The sequence below is a fragment of the Topomyia yanbarensis genome, chromosome 2 (assembly GCF_030247195.1).
Source record: "Topomyia yanbarensis strain Yona2022 chromosome 2, ASM3024719v1, whole genome shotgun sequence".
Taxonomy (NCBI): Eukaryota; Metazoa; Arthropoda; class Insecta; order Diptera; family Culicidae; genus Topomyia; species Topomyia yanbarensis.
Window position 1 is genome coordinate 143368492 of NC_080671.1, and position 27101 is coordinate 143395592.

Genomic DNA, 27101 nt, shown 5'->3' on the forward strand with positions numbered 1-27101 from the left:
TCAAAATAATGCATTTTTAGGGAGCGACCCGAAAAGAAGCGAATGGTTAAAACCCTGCACAGTATAGTTCGGCGAATTTTGCTGTGAGAAGGTTTTTAGCCGTAACAGGACACTGAAACAAAATCTGGCTGCAAGGCAAGGAAGCTGTACCAGCATAATCAGACCATTATAATGGATACTTTTGATGGACAATGTAATTTGATGCAACAAATCAATGATTTGGCAAGGTGTCTGCAGTTGTGGACGGGAAAGCAAGGAATTCATCACTGGATCCAAATGACCAATAAGCATTATAACGTAGCCTACTATCTGCTATATAACTGCATATATGGCAGTCTTAAAGACCTGTTAAGCCCTATATTCTGATTTAATGCTGATATTATGCCAGATAAATATTGTGAAATTATTGTACAATTTTTGCAGTGCTTTCTCATGCTTCTCTTTCAGTATGACGAACAAAAAAATATTAAAATATTGTTTAGAACTGTATTGAATATTCTCAAAGGAATTTTGTTCTCACACGGTATAAATAATGTTTAATGAACATTACCTTTAGTAAGTTTCGAACAGAGGTACCTTGCCTCGTCCTTCACGGCAAGTGCGCTGCTTTTGCTGTCCAAATTACATTGCATATGTTCGAATGCAATGAAATATGCTGAATACAATTTTTAACAGAAGTTGCATAACGAATAAACCAACAGCATTACAATAGCTTTATAATCGCTATGTAATAGCACTAAATGCATACGGATCACGTTCTGACAGGGAGTGAGTTACTCCATACCAACTAGAGTTCCCGGTCATGTCGCCATGGAACGTGTTGTCCAGTGGATATAAAAGCGGAAATCTCTATCCACCGAATCGCGCAAGTGCGGAGGACTCACGCTTGAGACCGCGTTTGAATGTTTATAAGTGTTGTTCGTTAGACTGGTTCAATTTTTGACTTTTGGCTCCACCAGGCTCTACTGATTGTGGCCCTAAGTGATTGTGCAAATTTTGGTACCGATCGCTTGTGTCTAAGGACCCTCCAAAAATTTCAAAGTTTATATGGAAATTAGTATGGAAAACCGGTTAACATTGAAAATAAATTCTTAAAAATAACCTCATCAATCAATCCATCAGAACACTATATATTTCTAAAGGTATTCTAAAGGGTTGCTATGATTAATAATAAAATCCACTTGTTTTGAAGTCATACTGCTTCTTTAGTTAATAACTTTTCTCAGCGAATTTTCACAAACTTACAATGCTCCACGAATATGTTCAGTAGAAGAATACCTTTAGTGTTCTGATTAATTGATTGATGAGGTGATTTTTTAAGAATTTATTTTCTATGTTCACCGATTTTCCATACTAATTTCCATATAAACTTTGAAATTTTTGGAGGGTCCGTAGGCACAACCGATCGGTACCAAAATTTGCAAAATTACTAAGGGTCATAAAAGGAATCAGTAGAGCCTGGTGGAGCTAAAAGTCAAAAAATGAACCAGTCCATTGTTCATATTATCACTGGGATGTTGTCATGTCCCAGAGAGCGTGAGTGTAGGTTACGTGGATGATCGCGAAGGGCTCAAGCATTTGTATGTTTGTTTGTCGCGTCTATGTGACTTCGTGTGTATAAATTCGATTTTTATGTCGCCATGGAATGTGTAGTTTAGTGGATAAGAGCATCATCTTTTTGATTGGTCCAACTGAATGCATTGGACTTATGCTACTAGTGCCGAGAATAGGGGTTTCCGGACAAAACCGATTTATAGCCGCGCAAACACGGGTTTTTGGTGATTCACTCTTGAGACCACGTTTGTGAATTTATACGTGCTAAACCGTTCACTTAGTCACTCGGGTGTTATCCTGTTTGCGAGGTCGTGGGTGTAGTTGTGCGTGGATGATCGCGAAGGACTCGAGCGATTGTATGATGACGTTTTTGTCGCGTGTGCTAGTGTGTATGTAACTTCGCGGCCTGTTGCATGTTCGCGTGTTCTTCAATGATCGCGCGTGGATGTCTTGTCTAGTTTTTCGTTCTATTGGTCCAACTGAAGGCATGAGCTTGGGCTGCTAGGAACTCCCGGAGGTGACCGATTCATGATCGCACGAGCAGAGGATTGATGCTTGAGACCGCTTTAGTAAATTTTTAGGTGCAAACGTTCACTTAATTACCGGGATGTTTGAATGTTGGCGAGATCGCGGGCGTTCGCATTTGTGATCAGGTTTGTGTTATCGCGAAGGCCACGTTTGTACGTTTGGAATGAGAGATTGTGAGAATAAGCAATTTGTGTCAGTGAGTGTTAGCCTGAATCTAATTTAAAATGTAACTATAAAAGAGAGCTCCAGAGAGAGGCCCTAAACGCACATTGTATATTATTTAACCATGGCAGTGGATAACAAAGGTCGCTAAGTTAAGTACTAAAATTGATCGCAATGTAACTTAACTGAAAAGAAAATAATCGTATCCCAAGTTTATGTGATATAATCATTGTAATGCTGCTTTGGTGGAAAAGCCCCCGGACCACATCTAGGTATCATGTCGAGGGGCAAATGGAGGCACCATTGTAATTTATTTCAAAAAGATAAAGAAAAGGGCTAGGTTGAAGAGTTACGTGTAGAGCTGCGATTTGTCGTCACGTCACAAAACTACGAACAAAAATAAAAATGTTTTCAGAAATGTATCGGTTCATAACGAAAAACAAATTAGTGACTCATCGGTAGTGAAATGCAGTAATGGTAAACTGAAGTCACGACAGTAGAGCTGTTCTTTGTCTCCCATTCTCCAATCCATTCTAGACACTCAGAAGTATATTGAAACCTACAGTTGTGAACTCTTTTTACGCAATATTCTATTTATGTAGCTTTTTTACGAGCTTATTTAAAAAAAACCAACTCTTTTTTCGAATCAAGTTCGTAAAAGAAGTTGGAGTGCGTACAATACCCTACGAAGTTGTATATGATTTGACATATTCCTACCTAACTATTAGTAATTAAAATTAAGTATTTTCGGAATGGGGTTGGTGAGTACATGATGGAAATCGATGTCTGAAACCATTTTGAAAATCAATATGGCGATCTCTGGTTTAAATAAATCTATCTATATCTATCTATCTATCTATCTATCTATATCTCTCTATATATATCTATATATCTATCTATCTATCTATCTATATATATAAAAGTCAATGTTTGTATGTATATGATTTATAGACTCCCAAACGGCTTAACCGATTGTTGTAAAAATTTGTACATAGTAGGCGTTTGTTATGGAGCGTGTTTGTGTGCTATTGGTTGGGAATTATCAGCCCGCCAGATGGCGCTTCGGAACAAATTGTGTTTTCCTCCTATTTCGATGAAAATCGCAGCAACGCGCGATGGGTATTAGCTAGTATATATCTTCTATCTATCTATCTATCTATCTATCTATCTATCTATCTATCTATCTATCTATCTATCTATCTATCTATCTATCTATCTATCTATCTATCTATCTATCTATCTATCTATCTATCTATCTATCTATCTATCTATCTATCTATCTATCTATCTATCTATCTATCTATCTATCTATCTATCTATCTATCTATCTATCTATCTATCTATCTATCTATCTATCTATCTATCTATCTATCTATCTATCTATCTATCTATCTATCTATCTATCTATCTATCTATCAATCTATCTATCTATCTATCTATCTATCTATCTATCTATCTATCTATCTATCTATCTATCTATCTATCTATCTATCTATCTATCTATCTATCTATCTATCTATCTATCTATCTATCTATCTATCTATCTATCTATCTATCTATCTATCTATCTATCTATCTATCTATCTATCTATCTATCTATCTATCTATCTATCTATCTATCTATCTATCTATCTATCTATCTATCTATCTATCTATCTATCTATCTATCTATCTATCTATCTATCTATCTATCTATCTATCTATCTATCTATCTATCTATCTATCTATCTATCTATCTATCTATCTATCTATCTATCTATCTATCTATCTATCTATCTATCTATCTATCTATCTATCTATCTATCTATCTATCTATCTATCTATCTATCTATCTATCTATCTATCTATCTATCTATCTATCTATCTATCTATCTATCTATCTATCTATCTATCTATCTATCTATCTATCTATCTATCTATCTATCTATCTATCTATCTATCTATCTATCTATCTATCTATCTATCTATCTATCTATCTATCTATCTATCTATCTATCTATCTATCTATCTATCTATCTATCTATCTATCTATCTATCTATCTATCTATCTATCTATCTATCTATCTATCTATCTATCTATCTATCTATCTATCTATCTATCTATCTATCTATCTATCTATCTATCTATCTATCTATCTATCTATCTATCTATCTATCTATCTATCTATCTATCTATCTATCTATCTATCTATCTATCTATCTATCTATCTATCTATCTATCTATCTATCTATCTATCTATCTATCTATCTATCTATCTATCTATCTATCTATCTATCTATCTATCTATCTATCTATCTATCTATCTATCTATCTATCTATCTATCTATCTATCTATCTATCTATCTATCTATCTATCTATCTATCTATCTATCTATCTATCTATCTATCTATCTATCTATCTATCTATCTATCTATCTATCTATCTATCTATCTATCTATCTATCTATCTATCTATCTATCTATCTATCTATCTATCTATCTATCTATCTATCTATCTATCTATCTATCTATCTATCTATCTATCTATCTATCTATCTATCTATCTATCTATCTATCTATCTATCTATCTATCTATCTATCTATCTATCTATCTATCTATCTATCTATCTATCTATCTATCTATCTATCTATCTATCTATCTATCTATCTATCTATCTATCTATCTATCTATCTATCTATCTATCTATCTATCTATCTATCTATCTATCTATCTATCTATCTATCTATCTATCTATCTATCTATCTATCTATCTATCTATCTATCTATCTATCTATCTATCTATCTATCTATCTATCTATCTATCTATCTATCTATCTATCTATCTATCTATCTATCTATCTATCTATCTATCTATCTATCTATCTATCTATCTATCTATCTATCTATCTATCTATCTATCTATCTATCTATCTATCTATCTATCTATCTATCTATCTATCTATCTATCTATCTATCTATCTATCTATCTATCTATCTATCTATCTATCTATCTATCTATCTATCTATCTATCTATCTATCTATCTATCTATCTATCTATCTATCTATCTATCTATCTATCTATCTATCTATCTATCTATCTATCTATCTATCTATCTATCTATCTATCTATCTATCTATCTATATATATATATAAAAGTCAAAGTTTGTATGTATATGATTTATAGACTCCCAAACGGCTAAACCGATTTCCGAAAAAATTTGCACACAGTAGGTATTTGGTATGGGGCGTGTTTGTGTGCTATTAGTTGGAGATTATCTGACCGCCAGATGGCGCTTTGGAACAAATTGTGTTTTCCTCCTATTACGCAGAGTGTCGCAGCAACGCGCGATGGGTATTAGCTAGTCTATCTATCTATCTATCTATATCTATACATATATATATATATATATATATATATATATATATATATATATATATATATATATATATATATATATATATATATATATATATATATATATATATATATATATATATATATATATATATATATATATATATATATATATATATATATATATATATATATATATATATATATATATATATATATATATATATATATATATATATATATATATATATCTATATATAAAAGTCAATGTTTGTATGTATATGATTTATGGACTCCCAAACGGCTTAACCGATTGCCGTCAAAATTTATACATATTTATTCTGGAGCGTGTTTGTGTGCTATTGGTTGGGGATTATCTGCCCGCCAGATGGCGCTTCGGAACAAATTGTGTTTTCCTCCTATTTCGCAGAGTGTCGCAGCAACGCGCGATGGGTATTAGCTAGTTCTCTATAACCTAAACACTTTGGGTGTGTACGGAAGACGAGTAGATGACGGGGATCGATGTCTGAAGCCATTTCACAATCCAAAAAGGCGACATTCACTTTAGAAAAATTCTCAATAACCTCAACAATGAGGTTTTTTTCACAATGAGATTGACGAGTAGATGACGAAAATCGATGTCGGAAGCCATTTTGTAAACCAAAATGGTGACTTCTGGTTTAGATATATTCTCTATAACCTCAACAATATGGGTATTTACGGAATAGGGCAATGATATAGTGACGATATGGTTATATAAAGCCCGTTCCAAAAATACTCATATTTTCACGGTTATCGAGAATGTTGCTCAACCGGAAGTCGCCATCTTGGTTTTGAAAAAGTTTTCAAATATACATAACTATCATGTAGAATGTAGAATGGGGTCAAATAGGTACGGGGTACAATAGATATAGATATCTTTGCTATGTTTTGGCAGAGGTCGCTCATCTTCTGTGAATTAGATACCCGGTAGAGAACATCGTTAATGACTGTCATTTCGGCGGTTATAGTGGATCAGCTGTGTTAGTTACGGCGTCATTTATGTTTTAGCTTGTTGTTCTGCGAAAACGAATTATCTTTCATCCTCAGTACAGTACATTTAATCAAGGTTAATAAATGTGAAGTGAATTTTTTTTTACGTAGAAATTATTGCTGAACTCGAGTATTGGTTTTTCAATATTTTTGTTTTTGAAAAAATACGGACACCAACATGAAACATACGCTTGAGGCACGATAGGTCAGCCGTTTGAGGGCACTATAGGTCACTACTGATCGTCTCACAGCTAATCAGCCACGTGAGCCGGAATGAACAACTTCAATTCCACACTCTAGCGACGACGAGGACACCGTAGAAGTCATTCGCAAGTACAAAGCCAGACGCAGATGCCGAAACAACATGTTTTTTCAACATTTCCTTTCGTAGTTTCATGATTTTTCATATTATTTGCCACTACTCATTTTCAGACTGGACTTAGCTTGAAAAATATTTAGCCAGACATAAAACCATTATTGCAAGAACGTTGCCAGATGTATAACCTTTCCAATGAGTGCTTGTTTTTTAAAATCAGTGCAAAAATACCATCGCACGAGCTTGCCAAAGAAAACTGACCTACTACTTGTCAAGCCCGTAGCAGAACTATCCATATTGTTATATTATAATTTTTAAATTTTGTGAACTGCGCTTTGACGAAACGAATTTAAGTATGAATGTTTAGAGAAATAGTTCACGAACTGAATCTCAGATAACGAACACATTTTTTGCGAACTAATTCAATTTACGAACCCCGCTTTGGTTTGTAAATGGAGGTTCCAATGTACATCCCCGGATAATCGAGTCGGACCTGCAATGCTACACAAACGAATAACTGCATGCGAATTCTAGAACAGGATTTTCTCAGTACTTAAATTTAGGATAATGCTCCAGAAAATCACAACAAATAGGAAATGTTTTTGGTTGTTTGGCAAGCAATTTGTAGTTTGATTGATTTGGAAAGGAGAGTTCCGGGGAGGGTTTGTTACCTCTCCTGGAGCAGAATAACAGAGCTAGTTTCTTCCGATTTGATATTGCAAATTTTCCCTATTGAAATTCGTAAAAAAAAGAATAACAACGTTATAGGCGCTACTGTTGTCTTCAAGGAATACTAATATTTTGGAACTAATACTGATCGAGAAATTATGATCGATTGCGAAGGGCTACATCTATCCGATTCCGTAGAGTAAAATACGAATAAATTCTAATGTCCGCAGCCATCCAGATTGAAAGAGTTAAAAGGCCTTTCATCACGCCAATCCTTCTCTGATTCAACCCGTCAGCAAACAAATCCACTCTCTCGGCGGCCAGCCTAATAAAGTCAGCTCGATCCGATGCAACCAAAAAGGCCTTCCAACCAAACGATCCACCGAATAACCGATTTGGCGAACCACCGATGGAGTTCTCGTCCAACGAAATAAAAAAATATTCATTTCCTACTCGGTCAGCCTAATGGTATTGAGCTGCCGAACGTCAGCCGATGAATATGCAAATCCAAATTGAACGCGAAATGTGTGCTCGGTTGACCCAGGTGGGAGGGGGGTCGACGGGGTCGGTTTGGCCGTAACCAGCATCGGGGCTGCTGGCTGGCTGGCTGGCTGGCTGGCCGGGGAGTGTGACGAAACATACATTTCCATTTTATTTAGCACTCCGCCCTCGCGCGCGGTGCCTCCCAGTCTACACCCAGCCATCAAAAGTTCTGAAAAAGGTTGGCGAAGCGCAAAAAATAAATTCATATTTATGTGTACACACAAATGTATGTGGAAAAGTAAACGCATTAGAATATGAATAATTAATTTAGCGTGTAGGTACGTGTGAGAGTGCTTCTGGCGAGCGCTGTGCTGCAATTGCCTGACGATAATGACAACGATCCTCGAAGGATTACTCTGCAGAAGGCACTGTGTCTGTCATGTAAATGATGTTTTGATTGTTAGCGCCTTTGTCATCGTCGTCGTCATTGTCGAGTGTCATGAAGCGATTAAATTTATCTGTGCTGCATATTGTTATTCATAACAAAGCTGCATGTTTCAGGGATTCGCGCAAAATTTGCATGTTTTCTTCCGGGACGACGAAACTTGCATTCGACGGTAAACTCGGGAACACGATCAACTGTTGTTTTTTGTGTTTTGAATACAAAAGTGAATTTTAGTGCAAAGTGAAGTGAAAGATGGTGTTTTGGTGTTTACCAAATTTTCCTCCTTAGGGTGAAATATAGCAAAGTGAAACAATATTTTTTGTCTCCGGTTAAGGTAAGTAAATGCCCTCATAAGTCAATCCAATCACATCAGCAAAATATTTTCTGCTCCCGCTGGTCAGTATTCAAATTTTCCTGCACCGTTTGCATAATTACCCAACTCGCAAAACATTTGTCAACGTCAACTCACCGTCCGAAACGAGCTCGCGTTTTTCTCAGTGTAGAAACAAACAAAAACCACTGGCGAGGCAAATTTTGAATCCGAACTGGAGCAAGAGTGCAAAATCCGAGCTACCTTTTGCATCGTTGTTTGCCGTGGCAGCACTTGAACTCTCCTGAAACAATCAATCCTCTCCTACATTTACGTTTCACAAGTGGAATCGAATTAAGTGAGTTCCACTTGATGACGATGGCGACGACGACGACGATGAAAAACACCATTTCCGGTTGACAAACCAAAAGGCATCCCGCTAGTAAAGCCACTCTTTGCATGCTGCTTGCGATTTTGGAATGGGGCCGCCATCGCCTACGGCACGCTCGACGGCACGCGAAATGAAGCTTAAGCTGGAAATATATGCTCATCATAGCCTGTGATTGACTGGCAATTTGACAGTGTCGCTGAGTTCCTTTTCCCCTTCCGCATCGGCAGCTGGGACCAGCCGTGCCTTCGATGACGAATCGAATGAAGATGCTCAATTTGTCACTTTCAGCGGTACTTCGAGGACTTACCGTTTATCCAACCCGTTTTCATCGCAGCAGACAGAGCCGGCATGATTCGCTCAAAACTTGCGGAGGAAGACATTTGTCACAATTCGGGTTCATTCTTTCCCACGACGGGATGCTAACGATCTACGTTGCATTTGACAGGTTGGATCCGCAAAGGATTTCCCTCAAACCCCAGCGCATTTGTAGTAGATTTCGTACATGACTGGATCGAACGGAAACCGATAGGACCATCGTTTGCGGTTTCGACAGGCAAATGGGTTGATGTGTAGCTTTCAATTTGTCAAACAACCGGGTCGGGTCGGCAGGGTGTGTGTGTGACTTACTGAAAACACAGATTCGGTCGAAACTGAACCTCGTTCCGGCGAAATCTGAAAATCGGATATTAGAATCATATTTTTCAAGGGGCGAGGGAATAATGCTCGCTCTTCCTGTTCTTTCAACCGGTTCGGTGCACCCTTCCCCCCGGGCATTGGAAACATAATCCCTCGGTAGGGTGTGTACCATTATGATGGAATAGGAAAAGTAAAGCCATTGTCGTCGGTTGCAGTTCTGGGCGAGCCCAGAGGAAAGGGTGTACCGCCGGAAATCGTGGCAAGGCTCTTGTTGAGGGCAAACAGAAGGATGCACGATGAAATGAACGATAATCGAACGGTGCTGCGGTGCACTCGCACTTCCGGCGAGGGCTACTGCTTGAAACTGGTTGCCAGTCACTGTGAGGCTGAAAAGCAATTTAAAATTTATTTTTTCTACCGAGACATCAGTTTTGATAACGCGATTAGATTTTTTGGGGAAATTTAATTTGATTGAAAGTGAATGGTTTAGTGAAAAGTTGTTGCTTATTTTGGTGAGCTTGTGTTTTTTTTTGTGATTTTCAGATGTTCATGAAACGAATTAGGACATAGAAAACATTGAGAAAAGTGCTTCATTTTTCCAGGGACAAAACTTCCAGCAGTGCGATTTTCAATCAACCATTGTTTGCTCGCTTCTGTGTGGAGAGGTAGATTGGAGTTTAGGAATCCAGAAACCATTTCCGCCAAAGTAATTTTTCCATCTTTTTATGCACATCGACGCATCTGTAAGCTACAATATTGGCAGCAAAAAATCTGATATCTCCTTTTACGCAGCAACAGTAGAGATATGCGAGCTGTTGAATCTGTAAAATTGTAGGAGGACCTGGTACCGTAAGCGTAAAGAACGAGAAAAATGATCCGTCCAGCCCGGGTGATCCTGATGGATGTGTTTAATTGACGCTTTCATTCGGGCGATGGGTGTAGGTGAGAGAGGTGATGAACCGTGCGAAGGAGGTGCCGATTACGATGATCGAGATAATGAAGGGTGGTCGGTGATAGGTTGAGCTGCCGCACACGATGTTTCCCGGTTTCGTTCCTACATGCCGGATGTAGCCTGTAGGTAAGCTGCTTAGAGCAACAACGATTATAAATTGTTTAGTTTTGAGTTGGTCCGCATAAGTGGACACTTTTTTATGCTTGTACTTCCTAGAACAGACATAAGTCACTTCGGTGACTATTATTTCCAACCGCGCTATGAATCATCGGGTCGTTGAAAAACACTGTTCCAAGTGAGCATTTTACTTTCGAGAAAAGCTTTGTTTTTTTACAAACAAACTCAAGCGGAAACCATTTTCTTTGTCTGGCTGAAGCAGGCTGACAGTTTCAGTAGAAATTTACTCACAAACCAAGATACGGCCAATCCCAGGATCAAACTTGGAAAGCTTTGAGAGATAGTTCAAGTTCATTCCCTGGCTATAAAAACAATCACCGCCTGCGATAAATTATATCCCGCCAACAGTCACCCGCCATCCCGGGGGCATCAATTTTGCCAACTAACCCGGTACGGTGCTCATCTCAACTGTTCGCTTCCCAAGCGCATCCGACTCCGTAGAAAAGCCAATTCCGGTTGGCGATACGCCAAATTTCTGCCCTGCTGCTGCTGCGGTTGGACCAACGGCACATAAATCATATTCCAGCTAGCTTTTGGGACGGACAGGATGCGGAACCTTTCTAATGATGCTCCCAGGGCGGCGGTTCACCACAGGCAACCGACGGAGATGCGGTCAATCGTGGATGACTTTGTGGTGAAAATTCACGAACAACAGAGTCCTCCAGCCATTAGAGCGGTGGGAACGATCAATTTTAGGGGCAATGCGACATTTTATTTGGTCGGATAAAATAATATCATTTTATACATTCCATACCATTTGCCATGGCGGCGGGTTTCCTCCGTATTTTCTAAAGCAATTTAGCCATCGAATCGGCTGGGGGGGTAGATGATTTGCAAGCAAATTTACGTTTGAATGTATTCAGTTCGGACAATCTATTAATATTAATTACAATCAACGTATACTACATCAGTACGTACTGGAAAAACAGTTTCTTCAAACGAGATAGGAACAATTGTGTGCCTAAAAATCCGCCCGCAACACAGCTCCTAGCAGCATTTACAGTACCATTAAGCTAATTCACCCATTCGAAAATAGCATGATCATGGCGCATTCCTTTCGGGAATAGCACTCATCGGCTACCTGTGCAGGAAACCTCTGCTGGACCAAACACAGAACCGAACCGGGATCAAGCAAATCGAGCAGTAATTACCCTCATCTCCTATTCGTCTTCGTTTGCTTTGTTGCCATTCCTTCTGTTCTTCTTCGCGATCATCGTCAATAATTCGTTTCTTTCAGCTTCGATCGTTCGATCTATCTCCCGCGGGAGCTTCGCCGCAGATCCCGGGTGGTATTTGTTTCGGTGTTGCCAGAAATAGACCCATAAACGAGCGAACATCGCCATCGTTTATGGCTCCTTCGATCCAAACAAACCCCGCTAATGTCACATCTACGTGCGACTTCGTATACATTTCAGCACCCTTGGCCAACGGCACAACGTATATAATGACCCTTTCGTCTAAACTTTTTGTACCATTTCGATTCGGAGATGGGAGCTAGCGAAAGGCGAACGACAGGAAGTTTCAATTTATAATTTACATTTATTCACTTCGGGCACTGGCGGCTTACAGGCAGGCGGACAGCTTAAACTACGCGGTAAGTCGCCCCGAATGGTTCCAAGTAGCACACGTAAGAGTCCCAACACACACACACAGTTCAAACCGGGGTGATGAAGATGAAACCGATTGAGATGTAGATTGATGACCAGTTAATGGCACAGTCGACGAAATCCGCGTCTAGAAAGGAGATGCTTTCTAATAGTAGGATTATTCGGCTCAGCCAGTCCGACAAGTGCAGCTAGCGCGTGATGACATAAAATCTTACATTCGTTTTGTTTCGGGTTGATTGAGCTGCGTATTTATGTAATGTTAGCTCGAAAGGAAAGGAAGTCGCTGCCGAAAAAATGACTTGGTGACTATGGGACCATATGTGCTAACTTAATCGGCACTTTCCATATTTGGTGGCGCGATTTAGGCTTAAAAATACACGGTAAATTGGATGTAATAAAAATTGAGTTTTTTACTAGCGAAAACTAAAATGGAAAACAATTTAATCAAGATGACTCTTTTCTCTTTTCATTCAAACTTAAAACGAGATTGGTTATATGCTTATTCAAAACTACTCAAAATTTGAGTAGAATTAACTTCATTCGTGGGAGCGGGAATAGCGTACTTGGTATTGCGCACTTCCCACCAACCTGGACTCCGCACTTCCAAAGTGCCAGTGATCAAACTGCTACCGAAAACTGCGAGCTGTCAAAACACATGTATTTCAAATGATAGAGATGGTACTTTCATAGACAGACCAGTCGAATTTAATAGAATAATAGTAAGTGCGCAGTGCGGTTAGAATCCAGTTTTTAGTGCCACAAGCAATAAATCGATTGCTTTGTACGCAGTTATCCTGGGGCCACACTTTGTATCCAATTCGAAAGGATTTTTTCATACAAGTTTGTATACAATACGCCTTTTGTTGCGAGATGCGCAATGTCACCCTTAACTACTTGAAAATTCTGTGTACGAGTCGAAGTAGGCATCGCTCCATTACAGACGTCATTTTTTTCGGAACAGATTTATCTTAACAAATATTACATATGTTCGATAGGTGTTTGAAGTAAGCCTGGGGAATGAAAAAATGTGATTTTTTGTGCGTCGGCCATCCGCAGTGTGTCAGCAATGTTAGATTGATGTCGGATTCGGGCCACCCAGTGTTCGTGTTCCGTCGCGAGTCTTGCGCGTGTTTTGCAAAGAAGACGAGTAGAAATGTGTCGCGCATTGGATAGGCTCCATCTCAGTTTAGAATTTTCCAATAAATAGCAGATACAGTACAGTGTTTTAGAAGTTGTTGCGATGAGCCTGCTTCCAGTGGAGTGATTTGAGTAACAGTTGCAAGGTGATAGTTATTTCACGCCGTTAACGCAACCACAGAGCCGCAGGACTTTGCGGTAACCTACGTTGGTTTTTGCAATCTCTGACACGTTTGCTGGCACCGGAGGTTCTTCGAAAACAGATACGGATCTGGTTGCCTAGCTCAGCAAAGGATAGAGAAGCTGAGAAACACACCAAAGCTGTGTTGTGGAAATAAAAAGGAGTTGGACCTTACATCGAAGCTGGATAGAATTGAGTAACACAAATGATTCCGGGCGGTGAGTTCGTTTTAATTATATTTTATTTCCTTTCTACATCTTTTTGCAAAGAAGAATATTTTCTCCTTTACGAACGTTTTATCGTCAGCATTTTAATAACTTTGCGTTATCGTATCAATAGTTTTCCACCAATGTAGATTTTTTGGATTAATGGGCCGAAGTCTACTCGAAGATTGGTAACCTTACTATCTTCCTCTGGACAGAACTAGCCTAGATGCCAACTGAAATCTAACACAAGAAATGATCACTTTGGTTTCTGTTGTAGTATTATCACCTAATGCTTTTTTATACTTGATTAGTACATACTTAGCTTAACCATAAATAAATCATAGATTAGAATCGGCATTCTATGGTTTTTCTTATTTTTGCGGTTCAATACTTGTCTCTCGTGCTACAAAAATATTGTACGTGTGTCTTTATAATTATCTATAACAACAGTAACTGACACAACACGAAGTATATAGCAGACAAAAACCCGTTGCATGAGATTTGATATTTTAGTCAATCGATTGCTGTGAACACATACACAACAGGTAGCACAAAACATTCGTTGTGATAGAAAATTTAACGATATCGATTGATCAAAATATATGTAATACTCATCATAGGCGGCTATACGGAGTTCAAGTTCCGCATTTCGAAAATTGTATTAGTACAAAAAATTACAAATCTCCCAAGTTTTTGGCAGCCGGCTGCCCAGAGCAATTAATGCTATTAGCACACTTACTAACAAATTTCCCCTTCCCGTGATACATGTGGAGATGCAGAGGATTCTTCGGTCACTAGCAGCAACATTCCTAGTACCATTTGCGGTTTAATGAAATGAAGAGTTTCTTAAAACTTAGATTGAACTTGTGGCGTACTATAAACTCTAAATGTGACTTGGGATGTATCTAACTAACATACCTTCCTGTTTAACATTTATGTTTATTACCTTCACCAACAGGCCCCTTGGCCCTCACGGTGCTTGCTTAAACTAATTACATTTTAAAATTGCCAACATTTTCGCTTTTATGGCATTTCGCGTCCGGTTGAAGTCAAAGGCCGTCGCCACACTGTTAAAAATTCGCTGGAGTCCGGTAACAGCGCTCTAGCAACCATAGTTGGTTCTCCTGAACGGAACTCGCAAAAGAGAGTTATTACGTAGAGCTCGAACGCGAGCTTGAAGATCCAGACGTCCGAGGATTGTAGGGCAATCAACTCTAGCAGAGAGTAAGTCCGAGACGAACAGGGCTCGAGAGCAGTCCCTCCGAATGCTGAGAGTATCGAGATGTATTAGCTGGCAAAGGTTTTCATAGCTCGGCAGCTGAAATCTGTTTCGCCATGGGAGATGTCGAATGAACCTGCGTTGGGCAGCCTCGATTCTGTCAAACCCGTTCTGGTAGTATGGATTCCAAACAGCTGAACAATATTCTATCGTTGAGCGGACCAACGCGCAGTAAAGCGATTTAAGACAATATACGTCCCTGAAGTTTTTCGCTATTCGGAAGATGAATCCAAGCTGTCGTAATGCCTTATCCACGATGTATGAAGTATGTGGTTTGAATGTTAGTGCCGAATCCATGATGGCTCCGAGATCTTTGATGTGAGAGTGTCTTGGAATACTCGAGTCGAAGAAATGGTAGTTAAACTGAGTCGGATGGCGTTTCCGCGTAAACGTAACGATTTAGCATTTGCTCGGGTTTAAAACCATTCTGTTCAAATCACACCACGTACTAAAGCTGTCCAGTTCCCTCTGAAGAAGCTCGGCATCGGTTTTATCCCGTATTTGTTGAAAAATTTTCATATCGTCGGCGAAAGAAAGGCGGTGTCCTTGTAATGTGAAATTGACGTCATTAAAGTAGAGGAGGAATATTACTGGATGGCTTCCTTGTGGTATGCCGGAAGTAGCGAAGAACGATGCAGATAGACAGTCCTTAACGCTGATTTGGATTTGCCTTCCATCGAGGTAGGAACGAAACCAGCGCAGAAGTTGTCCATGAATGCCGAGTTGGTCCAGCATCGCTATTGCGATGTCTTGGTTGATTTTGTCGAAGGCCGCAGATAGATCCATGTAAAATTAGGCATGAAACCGTGTTGGTCATCTGCAATGTAGTGTTTGCAGTGAAAGAAAATAAAATCTAACACAACCAGCTGGAACAGTTTTGATACGGCACTTAAACACGAGATTCCCCGATAATGGTCAATGTTCGATTTGTTTCCTTTTTTATGAACTGGAAACATGTGCGCTGCTTTCCAGCAGGAAGGGAATGTACCAGTAGTGAGCGATAGCTCGAAGACTCGCCGAAGTGGTTCAAGAAGCCCGCTGATGCACTTTTTGACAAAAATCGAGGGAACACCATCTGGACCTGGGGAACAAGATGCTTTCCTTACCCATAAGATCTCCATTCGGACGTGGCCGGCGTCGGTATTAATCAACATGCAGAGGTCAATATTGATTGCACAATGTTGTTGATCTTGTGATTCCCAAGCGTTGGTGCAACAAACATCTCGCAATCTCAATTGGTTTTTGTCAATAACGGAGTAGTGATCACGGGCGATCTCTTATGATTATGCTTATGCTTACTAGCAGCTTGAAAGATCAAAATAGGACAAGAAACTTAAAAATTCTAAGACGAATCCTAAACAACTTGGAAGTTTACAAAAATGCCGTTTGGGTGTTCGTCCCAGTTCGCACAAGTTTGTGCACCTTGAAAGTTAAAAATTTGTTCCGTGTATAGACTCTTAGCAACTTAAAAAATCACACCAGGATTTGTACCATTGTCAGCTTAGAAGTTCCCATTGTGTACTCTTAGCAACTTGAAATATCAATCAAAGTCCCGTGTGCAACTCTTTGCAGTTTGAAACTTCACACACAATATGAGGTTGGGTACTTGTAGAAATTTGAAATAAGTCTCGTTTCTTTTCCATTAGCAACTTGAAAGTTAGAAATAAGCTCCTTGTGTGAATTCTTAACAACATAAAAGTGGAAAAGAAGTGTTGTGTGGAATTTTCGCTATGACCAAACGTTGTCAACATCATCTGATAACTCATGAAAACCATTTGGTCCACTTCCTTAGTTGATACTTTCGTCCATAATACTATACTCAGCTAATTGTCATAAGCAGACTTCCCATGAACATCAACAAGTTTGTACCTATGTTCAAAATTTCGTGCACGCGTTCAGCTTCAAACATACTTCGTCTCGATGTACAGGTTTGCCTCGAACATCGAACCCGTTCGCTTGGGTTGTACAAACTCTAGTTCAAACATCCGAGTACGTACACCGGTTGCGTACACGAGAACGATTCGCACAAGGCAACGCTAGTGATGATAAGAGTGAAAAAGATAAAACTAGTGCCACGAACCTATGTGTACGCACACCGTGTACGTACATGGGGTTCCGTTGTGCAGGCGAACATGTGCACGTGCTTTGGTACGAAATAGCGTGTTTGAGTTTGTACACGAAGTGTTAGTTTAATATGAGCATAGAACCAGAGCGAACATTGCGCACGATGTTCATTTGGGAAGACTGGTCATAAGTATACAGAGTAGGTTGAAAGTAGACAGATCCCAGTTGATGGCCACGAGGGAAGGGATGGGGTATCCGCGTGCTCACAACTCGAACACCGTTCAGAATGCATGGAAAAATGCCTCCATATATCCTGCTTCAAGAACAGAACCACTTCATATTGTGACATAAAAGTTGCGAATACTGGATCATTTTCATCGTATACTGAAATTTGACTCTAACATTGTATACTCAGCAAAGTAAGCTGGGTGGTTTCCGTCAAGCTAAAATATCTCTCGAAGTATTTAAGCAAAGAATAGACCAACTGGGTACCTGCTACCATGTCGTAAAAAGCGACTAATAACAAGAGGCGTCCCTGAGTTGAGGCATCTCTTCGTTCCGAAGGCCGAGGTTGACTAAACTACCCATGATCGCATATTTGTCCCGTTTTATATGGGATTTCCTATATTACGGGACTGGTTAAAAAAATTAGCCGCAGTCGGAGTATTGTGGGATTTGCTCTTTCTCTGGTTAGCGCTATCGAAATGGATAATTGTTTCTTAGCCGAACGCAGTTATGGGCATGTCCTAGGTTTAGCTTTTCTGATCCGCTAACGAATCGTTGCTTAAATACCTGTTTCGTCCTCGATCGTTCTTGCCGGAAGCAAACGAGCACAGTAGTCTTCATTTTGTTATGTTCAGGATTGTATTCAGTTTTCAATGTTCGTCGATCTGATGTCATTGTAAGGGAGGACACATCCGCCGGGTGATGCCAATCGGGCTCGCATTGATTTGGACTGAGCAGATTGATTACTTTGTTTGCATGGTGCTTGTTTGACCAACTAGGGAACTAGTCCACGGGGCACTAGGTATGCGTAGGGAGGACGCATGGTCTTGTCTGAGTGGATTAATGACTTCAGTCCTACATGAGTGTTCAAAATTGACCATTCGCGAGAGGGATAAGGCTTCAGTTATCGATTTCGCTCAGGTATATCAGCACGAAGAAATTTTTTTCATATTATTGTCGCGAAAGCAGTCTATATTGTTTAGTTGTGGCCCTAGTTCGTTTCCACTCTTGTTTTATTTTCGATTCGAGAATTTTTTGTTGTTTTTCCGATTGCTGGTTTGTCTTTTGTAGGAATAATGTTTAAATTAACTGTCTTCACTCAGAACTGTACAACTGTCAACTATCTCATGGTTTTACTGGTATAATCAGTAGTTATCATAATAATAAATAATTCGCACACGGAAGTGATTTATGATAATCGGCGATTTATTATTCGTTTAGAATCGGCCTTCCGTTATACTATTACTATGAAAATAACTCAGTTTTACATTCCTGTTGTCATATTATTTTTGCAGTTTAATGAAACCCCCTTTTATTACGAAACCATCTGCAATTCAAACTATCTACAAGAATTGTGCCTGAGTCAAAACAAATTAAGACGCACAAAAAATCTCTTGTATAAGATTCCACATTTTATTCAAACGATCGCCGAGAAAAATCAGCATGAACACGGTAGAAACCACGAAAATATTAAATTATTAAGCAATGCTCCTCATAGTTGGCTATTCGGAGCTCAACTTGCTTATTTGGCCAATCGTATTAATTCGACAAATGATAAATTTCCCAAATTCTCGACAGCCGGCTGCCCAGAGCAATTATTACATGATAACGCAATTGGCACGCTTACTAACAACTCTCCCCTTCCCGTGATACATGTGGGTATTCCTCGATTTCTAGTACCGGCATGTATTGGACTAACATTCCTTCCTTTCCTAGAAGATCTGCATTCGGACGTGTCCAGCGTCGGTATTGATCCGCATGCGGGGATCAATATATACTGTACAATGCGGCTCATCATGTAATTGCCAAGCATATTGTTCCAATAAACATTTTGCAATCTCAATTGGTTCTGGTCAATAACGATGTAGCAACTCAACAAACTGTTTCATGTTGTTACTTTAAATAAAGGTTTTATTTGCGATTGTATCGTTGAATCCTATCAGTATAACATTTCGTACATGGTGGAATTGAATTGTATGAACTTTATCACCACGACTATTGGGTTATTGGTTGAAAGAAAATGCAATCTGCTGGTTTAATATACATGCATCGAACCCACCTTCATAGGTGCATACAGTTGACTGAGCGTAAAGCGTGTCACTGCTAAGGATAACAACCGATGGGATTGGGCATCATTTGTTAAATGGCCCTTCTAATTAAGAATATCTATTAGATCACAGCAGATCACGATCAACTCAACGGTCTTAAATTACCAGTATTTTGTGAGTTCTTTAATATGTCAGTATCCATTAGAATTCGACTTGTTATAGAGTCAATAGATATTTTAATTAAGAAAGAAGATTACTTGCATCTCTTTGAAAAGTTATATTTTTCCAATCGAGGAACGATTTTTGTCTGTAGAAGACCTTGAAAAAAAAGCTCCTTCATTGGGCAAGTTTGGTTGATGTTGAAATGGCCATTTTACTGAGGTGTGGTTATTATCGAATACTTTCTTTCCATGTATCAATTTAGATGGCAATCGAGAACCGACGTTTGTCAGGAAATTTAAAAAAGTGCTTTCAGATATTACCTCCGTTTTGTGCGATTTCCTTTATATGAAACTTGACCTTCAAATTTAAGTCGAACAGTACATCTGAACCATAATCAAAGTGTGCAGCCCGTAACAGAGTCCAATTTCTGTGTAATTGTTTTGGAAATCATCATAATTATCGTAGATTTCACTAAAGTGTAAGCGCTTAAGCATCGACCAGTTCATAAACTCTGTACTAATTAGCCCTAATGGGTGCCCGAAACAAAAGTCATCCTCTTGAAGGCGCCCACCCAGGATGCTCAGCCTCGAAAACACCCCGAACGCACTTGTTACCGCACTATTTCTGGACCCACTTTCGCTTCTCCGACCAAAGAAACGGCAGACACAGCCATTTAACCGCAAATTACCACAATTCAAATCAATTGCTCCGAACAAGTCCGTCCATGCGAGAGTCGTCTCTAATTGTCTCCTAAACTCCGGTACCTAGCCAAGTCCATCCACTCCGGCCGAGCCGTCGAAAAAAAAGCAAATACCGATGCTCGCCCGGTCAATTCCCGAGTGTACATAATTTTCCTTAAAAATAGATTTCCTCTCGAAATCGAACCTCGACCCCAGCGGAGCGCTGCCGTCGTCGCCGCAGCAGCAGCAACCACAACCGAAGAACCGGACCAGAAGAGGAATTTTTTAATAATTACCTTTGTTTTTCTTCTATTTTCCTCCTATAATTGATCTCCGAAGCGAACAGATTTTAGACCTAAAATGTGGCGCTGTAGGAGAAGTAGAAGACGAAACCGGCATGCACACTTTCTGGCCGCCGCAGTGATGTGGATTAGAATTTCGGGATAGGTTTCCTCGGGAGTTAGAATCTCATCCGCTTACAGCCGGATTGCTGATGATAGTTGGATCGATGATAATTGCCCACGACCGGCCGAGCTCGGTCTAGAGTAATTTGGAAATTCTTTCGCTCGATCGATACGGATCGGATTGGTTCGGTACCGGTTTTCTTTCCCGGGCCGCGGGCGTCCTTGGGGTCAATTGCCCTTTCGCTGGTGTCGATTGGCGATTTTCAGCAGTTTCGGTTCTGCGTCGTGCTGGATTGGTGCTGAATCGCACCGATACGTGTAAATGATTTGCTGAATTGCGCATCCAATTGCGATTTAATGGCTTTGGCGAGTACGTCGGGGCAATGTGTGCCCGTCATTGCCGAATCATGTTAGTTCGAGTTGTTTTTTTGCGATCATCAATTGGTATCGCTCGGTACCTCCGTTGCTTCTGTTATTGCGCAACTTGGGCGCACCGGTTTGGCACGTGCTGTTCTGGCGTTGAGACGAGATAATTAGTGGAGGCCATTTTGTGATCAGTTCACAATCACGTAGGTTCCATACGGTTTGGCTTAAATAGTTTTAACTAAATCAAAATTCCAGCGCGTTTTTGTGTGAATCTATTTCCTCTTGCAGTTATTGCATAAGGTACGTTTGACAGTTGCTATCAAAATTTAACGGGATATTGACGGAAGTTGACAAACGAAACTTCCCTAACTAACTGTATTTGTTGTACACGGTAAAAAAAATCTATTCATAAATTCATGGAAAAACTCACAATGTTGTAAAATGAAGCGTTTACGAAAATCGTAAGCAAGCTCCAAAAACCACAAATAATAAACCTTGTATTCATGAGACTATGTGTGTTTCAACAAAACTATATCACACCAATAAATGCAAGGTATAACACGGAAAAAATGTAATAAATTATTGAAAACAAATCGCGATTTAGTTTACTCAACCGTTTACGAAAATCGTGACCAATTTTCTAAATAATAAAACTAGTTGGACGATGTTCATGATTTCATGGAAAAAAATCCCGTTCATAAATTCACGAACAAAAAATCACGATTTCATTAACTGAAAAATTAACGAAAATCGTAACCAAGTTTCTAAAATTATGAATAATAAATCTATTATTCATGCAACTGTTTGTGTTTTCAAAAACCTAATTCGAGCCAGAAATGTACATGGCGTTATACTCCAGTTTTTGGTTGGGTTACTGTGGTTGTTGCGTGGCCATATTTAGTTTTTGTTATGATTCTTGTTCATAATTTGGGGATACATTGGTTAGTATAAAGCATATCAACTAATACAACCGATATTTAAATGAAGTTCATGTTTTCAGGAGCTTTGTCGCGATTTTCGTAATTTCTCATCACATCACCGTGATATTTAATTCATTATTTTACGATCGGATTTTGTAGTTGAGTATTGCAATTTATTTCCGTGATTTCAAGACTTTGGTCATGATTTTCGTAATTTGTATTCACGTTAACGCGATATTTAATTCACAAGTTTCGTATCAGATTTTACTGGCAAAGTATAATTTATGTTCATGATTTCAGGATCTTAGTCAAGATTTCCGTAATTTCTATTCACGTTATCATGATATTTTAGTCACAAGTATTATGACTTGTATTCATGCTTTCTGGATCTTAGTCGCAATTTTTGATATTTTAGTCACAAGTGGTGTGATTTATCATCATAATTTCAGGATTCTAGTCACGATTTTAGTATTTTTTATGCACGTTGTCGTGATATTTTATTCTTTCAAACTAAAGTCATGCTTACGTTCTAACTAGACTCGTGATATTCGTAATTTCTCTTTTTTGGTTACTATTGAATTTCTTACTTAGTGTAACATGACAATATGAGCTGGAGTATAAAGGTATGATTGATCCTCCATATTTCTGTCCGAACATCATATTGAACCATACATATATAAATAACGATATTCTAGGTCTGGGGACGGGCATAGCGTAATTGGTAAATCAATTGCCTTGTACGCAGCTCACCTGGGTTCGATTCCCAATCCCGCAAAAAGAGATTTCTTTAACCAGGGAAGAGGCGAATGACCCTAAGGTTAAAACCTCTACAATCAAAATAAAAAAGCAGTTTTCTAATCTGCTACTCGCACTTGTTACTATAGTAGCAAGCAGCTGAACATAGCTATATTCCATGAAAAAATCAGAATATTGTGAAAAAGTTCACGAGAAAAATTCATGACCAAATGCAAAATTGCATGAAATTGATAATGATTATGGATTTCATTTAAATTTCACAAGCGTTCAAGATAGTGAATAGTATACTAGGAATCATGAACCAGTTCAAAAATCCATGAACAATATTTTTTTGATTTTGAGAACTATTTGACGAACATAAATTGTCAATCGTGAATATTATACTAGAAATCATGAATCAGTTCACGAACACATGAATATTGTTTTATGATTTTGTGAACTATTTCACGGGCACGCATAGACATCCGTAATTATTATATTAGGGACTATGAACCAGTTCACGTTGCCATGAATAAGATTTCACGATTTTGTGAACTATTTCGCAGCCACGATCGATGATTTGTGACTAATTTACTGGAAATCATGAACCAGTTCACGAATACATAAATAATATTTTCCAATTTTGTGTAAGCCCTAATGGTCAATCGTAATTATTATACTAGGAATCGTGGACTAGTTCACAAAAACATGATAATTATTAACTTTTGGGCTAACATACTAGGAATTATGAACCAGTTTATGAATGCAAAAATATTATTTTTAGATTTTGCGAACTATTTCACGAAATTGGATCATCACTAAAATATTAGAAATAACGAACTAGTTTACGACGATTGAAAGAGTTCATGAATAATGTTCCAAGTTTCGTGAAAAGGTCTACGATAAAATATTGTTTGATTTTGTGAACTATTTCCTAACCACGTAAACGTAACATCATGTTTGGGATGTGATAAATCATGAATCAGTTCACGTCGTATAGTTGGACTCTTAAGAATTTTTCTAAATCTATGAATAGAATCACGAGTCCAGCTTTGGTTTTACGAATAATATTCATAAAATTGTAAACTAGTTCACGTACAGAAAATCGATTTGGTAATGACATAGCGGAAACCGTGATTGCAGTTCATGAATCGAAAACAAATATTTCCACTAAGAAAAACGTTATGTAGGCGTTACGAAAACAAAACTGAACACAATTATAAAACATGATATTAGTTCATGGTCCTGTTTTCGTAACGTACAAACGTGATTTTTTCAGAATTCATGGCACATTATTCACGATTTTGGAAACATTTTTTTCCCGCTAGGTGACTATTTTCGTAATTTATTTCACGCTGTCATGATATTTTGTTCTTGAATATACTATCAAATCTGGCTCGCGAAATAATGTGACTCAAGGGGTCTCTAAAATCTCATAGCCCCTGCTACTAGTCCCGGGGGTCCACGCATAAACACGGCACCACCAAACCACACGGCCATTGAACTTTCGGCCCGAAATAGATCCTTCGCCTGTTCGACCCGCTAAGCGCAGCATTTTCCCACCGGCAACCGACAATCACACAGCTGGCCCCACAATCAAAAAAGGCATCGTCCCCGGTAAAGCCAAGTAAAAACCGCGTGAAGCGCAGAAGCCAATAACAAGCAGCCCCGAAATCATCACTTTCAATGGGATCAGTCAGACAACTACTGGACGATTCTCGCCTCTTTCTCAAGCATTCATCCCAAAAAATCTTTCGAACCTTCTGCAGCAGAACTCAATTAGGGATCACTTCTTTATTTACTCCCGTCATCGCATCACTGCTGCGCCACCAAATACCGACAAAAACGGAAAGAAAGAACCCGCACATCTCACCACAACCGCTGATTAAGCCCTTCTTTGAAGCTGCTCCATGCGATTACTGTTTGCCTTGGCACTCGAGTTCGAGGGAATGTGCTGTTACATTTTCCGCGCTTTAATGAGCACCGCCAGTAGCACACTACCCTTTTTCGACCTACACGCTAATAAAGCACCGACCGAAGCGCTGGCAACCCTGCCCGTAGCGTACGAACAGATTTAGAACATGTTACTAATCAGAAGATTCCATGCAAGCAAGTCTCGTATGCGCACACGGAAAAGCTACGCTGTTGCGGCATTGGACGAGCAGCGGGGGAGATAGAGCGTAACATCCGGAGATTATGAGTGCTGCTGGTTGGCGTCTCTGCAAGCTTCAATATTCTGTTTGGGTTAATCTAAAACAGCAGCAGCCAAAGCACCTTCCCGAGAATGAGAGAGCATAAGTGTTTGGAGAAACGATGAGCGCCGGGGCTCAGGTTAGGTTAGGAATATATTAGCCATAAATTACGCAGATGAATAAATTTCCGTGGTGAGGGAGTGTAGAGTCCCGTATAATTACAAATCAAAATTCCTTCCTACACTGTTTATTGGGAGAATTCCCGGAAGGCACTGATGTTTACCTGCTTGAGATTGCAGCGACTACTTGCGTCATAACTCAAAAAGATTGTGTCATTCGATACAGGGGTGAGTTTTTTTTATTTTCTTTCGAGACATCCCATTCGACGAAACGAAAGGCACTTTTTCAAAAATAACCCAACTAAAATCATCTCATAGTGTAACTGTTCCCGTAATTACAATTTCCGCCAATGAATCAACCATCGTTAGCCCCCTCGCTTCACCAGTAAATTAACATCCAATTCCAGCCGGATTACTCACCTTCTGTAGATTGTATCAATTAACACTTCAAGCTCAACTTCGTTTCAATCGGGGGTGTTGGGGGCGACTGCGAGAAGTCACCCGTTTACGGCTCACTGCCCAACGGATTGTTTATGCTTAATCCCGAAAGGTTATCTTTTATTTCGCGTTGCTTCGCTGGCTGCTGCAGCTTCACAGACTCCGACGACGGTCCTCGTTCCGTGGGTAATCAGCGAAACAATTTGTTCATTAAATCATTTTTATGACAGATGCATTCATTCGTTGTCTGGTTTCGGGCGAAGCGAAGAAAAAACAACACAAAAGCACTTTTGCGAAATTTGATTTTCTTCTGTTTCTGCTGCTGGTTTTGAAGCTCCGGCCACCGTTGTTTGGTTTCGCTTAATTTCAACCGGGCAATTTGCGCTTTGATTGCTCTTTGTCAAAAGTAAATGCTTTTGCAATTTCTTCACTAGCACACTGCTTGAAAGCCGATTATTTGCAGCGAATTAGCTTTTTAATAGCCAAATTCTTGTTTTTATGTTACTTCCACGAATCACTTACACTTGTCGTTTTTTTTTGTTTCACTTAAAACATGGACGCACTATATGATATCGTGCACCCCGCTGCTAACATAAATCATCACAAAAATGCACTTTTCAATCCAAAAATAGCCAACTGGAAACGCTTTCTGCATAAAATCCACACAGTCCTTTACGGTGCTGATAAGATCGCCGCCACTCGTCGTCCCGGCGAGCACAGTTCCCAATAACTATTCCTCACTAATCAAAACAGTATTATCAGCACTTTCCGCTTTTTTCCGTTCTCACTCGAAAAATTCCTCAACCGCGCACTGAACACTAATGCTGACAATTGAAATTGAACGACACTGCGACCAGTCCCGACAAATACCGCTCTCGTTGATTTAATGGAATCTCACTGATGGAAACTCGCGCTGAAGACACTACGCTGCGAACACTTCCACTCACGTGTACGGTTTAAACTAAACTGACTTAACTCTCAATCGCAGGCAGAGCTTAAGCGTCGGCGCCTTAGCTGGAAGCGTTTCGGAAGCGCTCTCTCCCGTCGTCACCTCCTTGTAGCCAACAGGCAAGCAAAGAGAGGGAACTTCCCTCTCTTCGGAACCTCACGTTGATCGATTCTCTCGTTCTCCGTTGATCGATTGCACTCGCTCGCTGTTGTAAATTGGTGAGACTGCCGTCGAGGAGAATCAGAAGAAGCGAACACACCCTCGCAAAGCCTGCTACTTCGAGTTCGAATTTCAGCAGGAAACCTCTGCTGCTACGGCAGCAGCAGAGTTGACAGAGGGCAGACAGATATGCATAACTCTACTCACTGAGTTTCGTTGGCATAACGCGGGACGGCA

The 27101-nt window shown here is 39.4% G+C and overlaps 1 protein-coding gene across 1 annotated transcript in view; it reads right to left on the bottom strand.

Moving 5' to 3' along the window:
* The window catches only part of LOC131681606 (uncharacterized), an 86097-nt gene extending 59391 nt beyond the window's left edge, over window positions 1-26706 (bottom strand). The window contains exon 1 of the mRNA XM_058962497.1: window positions 25739-26706. The gene's annotated coding sequence lies outside the window, so the exon portion shown is untranslated. The remainder of the gene's footprint in view (window positions 1-25738) is intronic.
* Window positions 26707-27101: the final 395 nt, after the last annotated feature.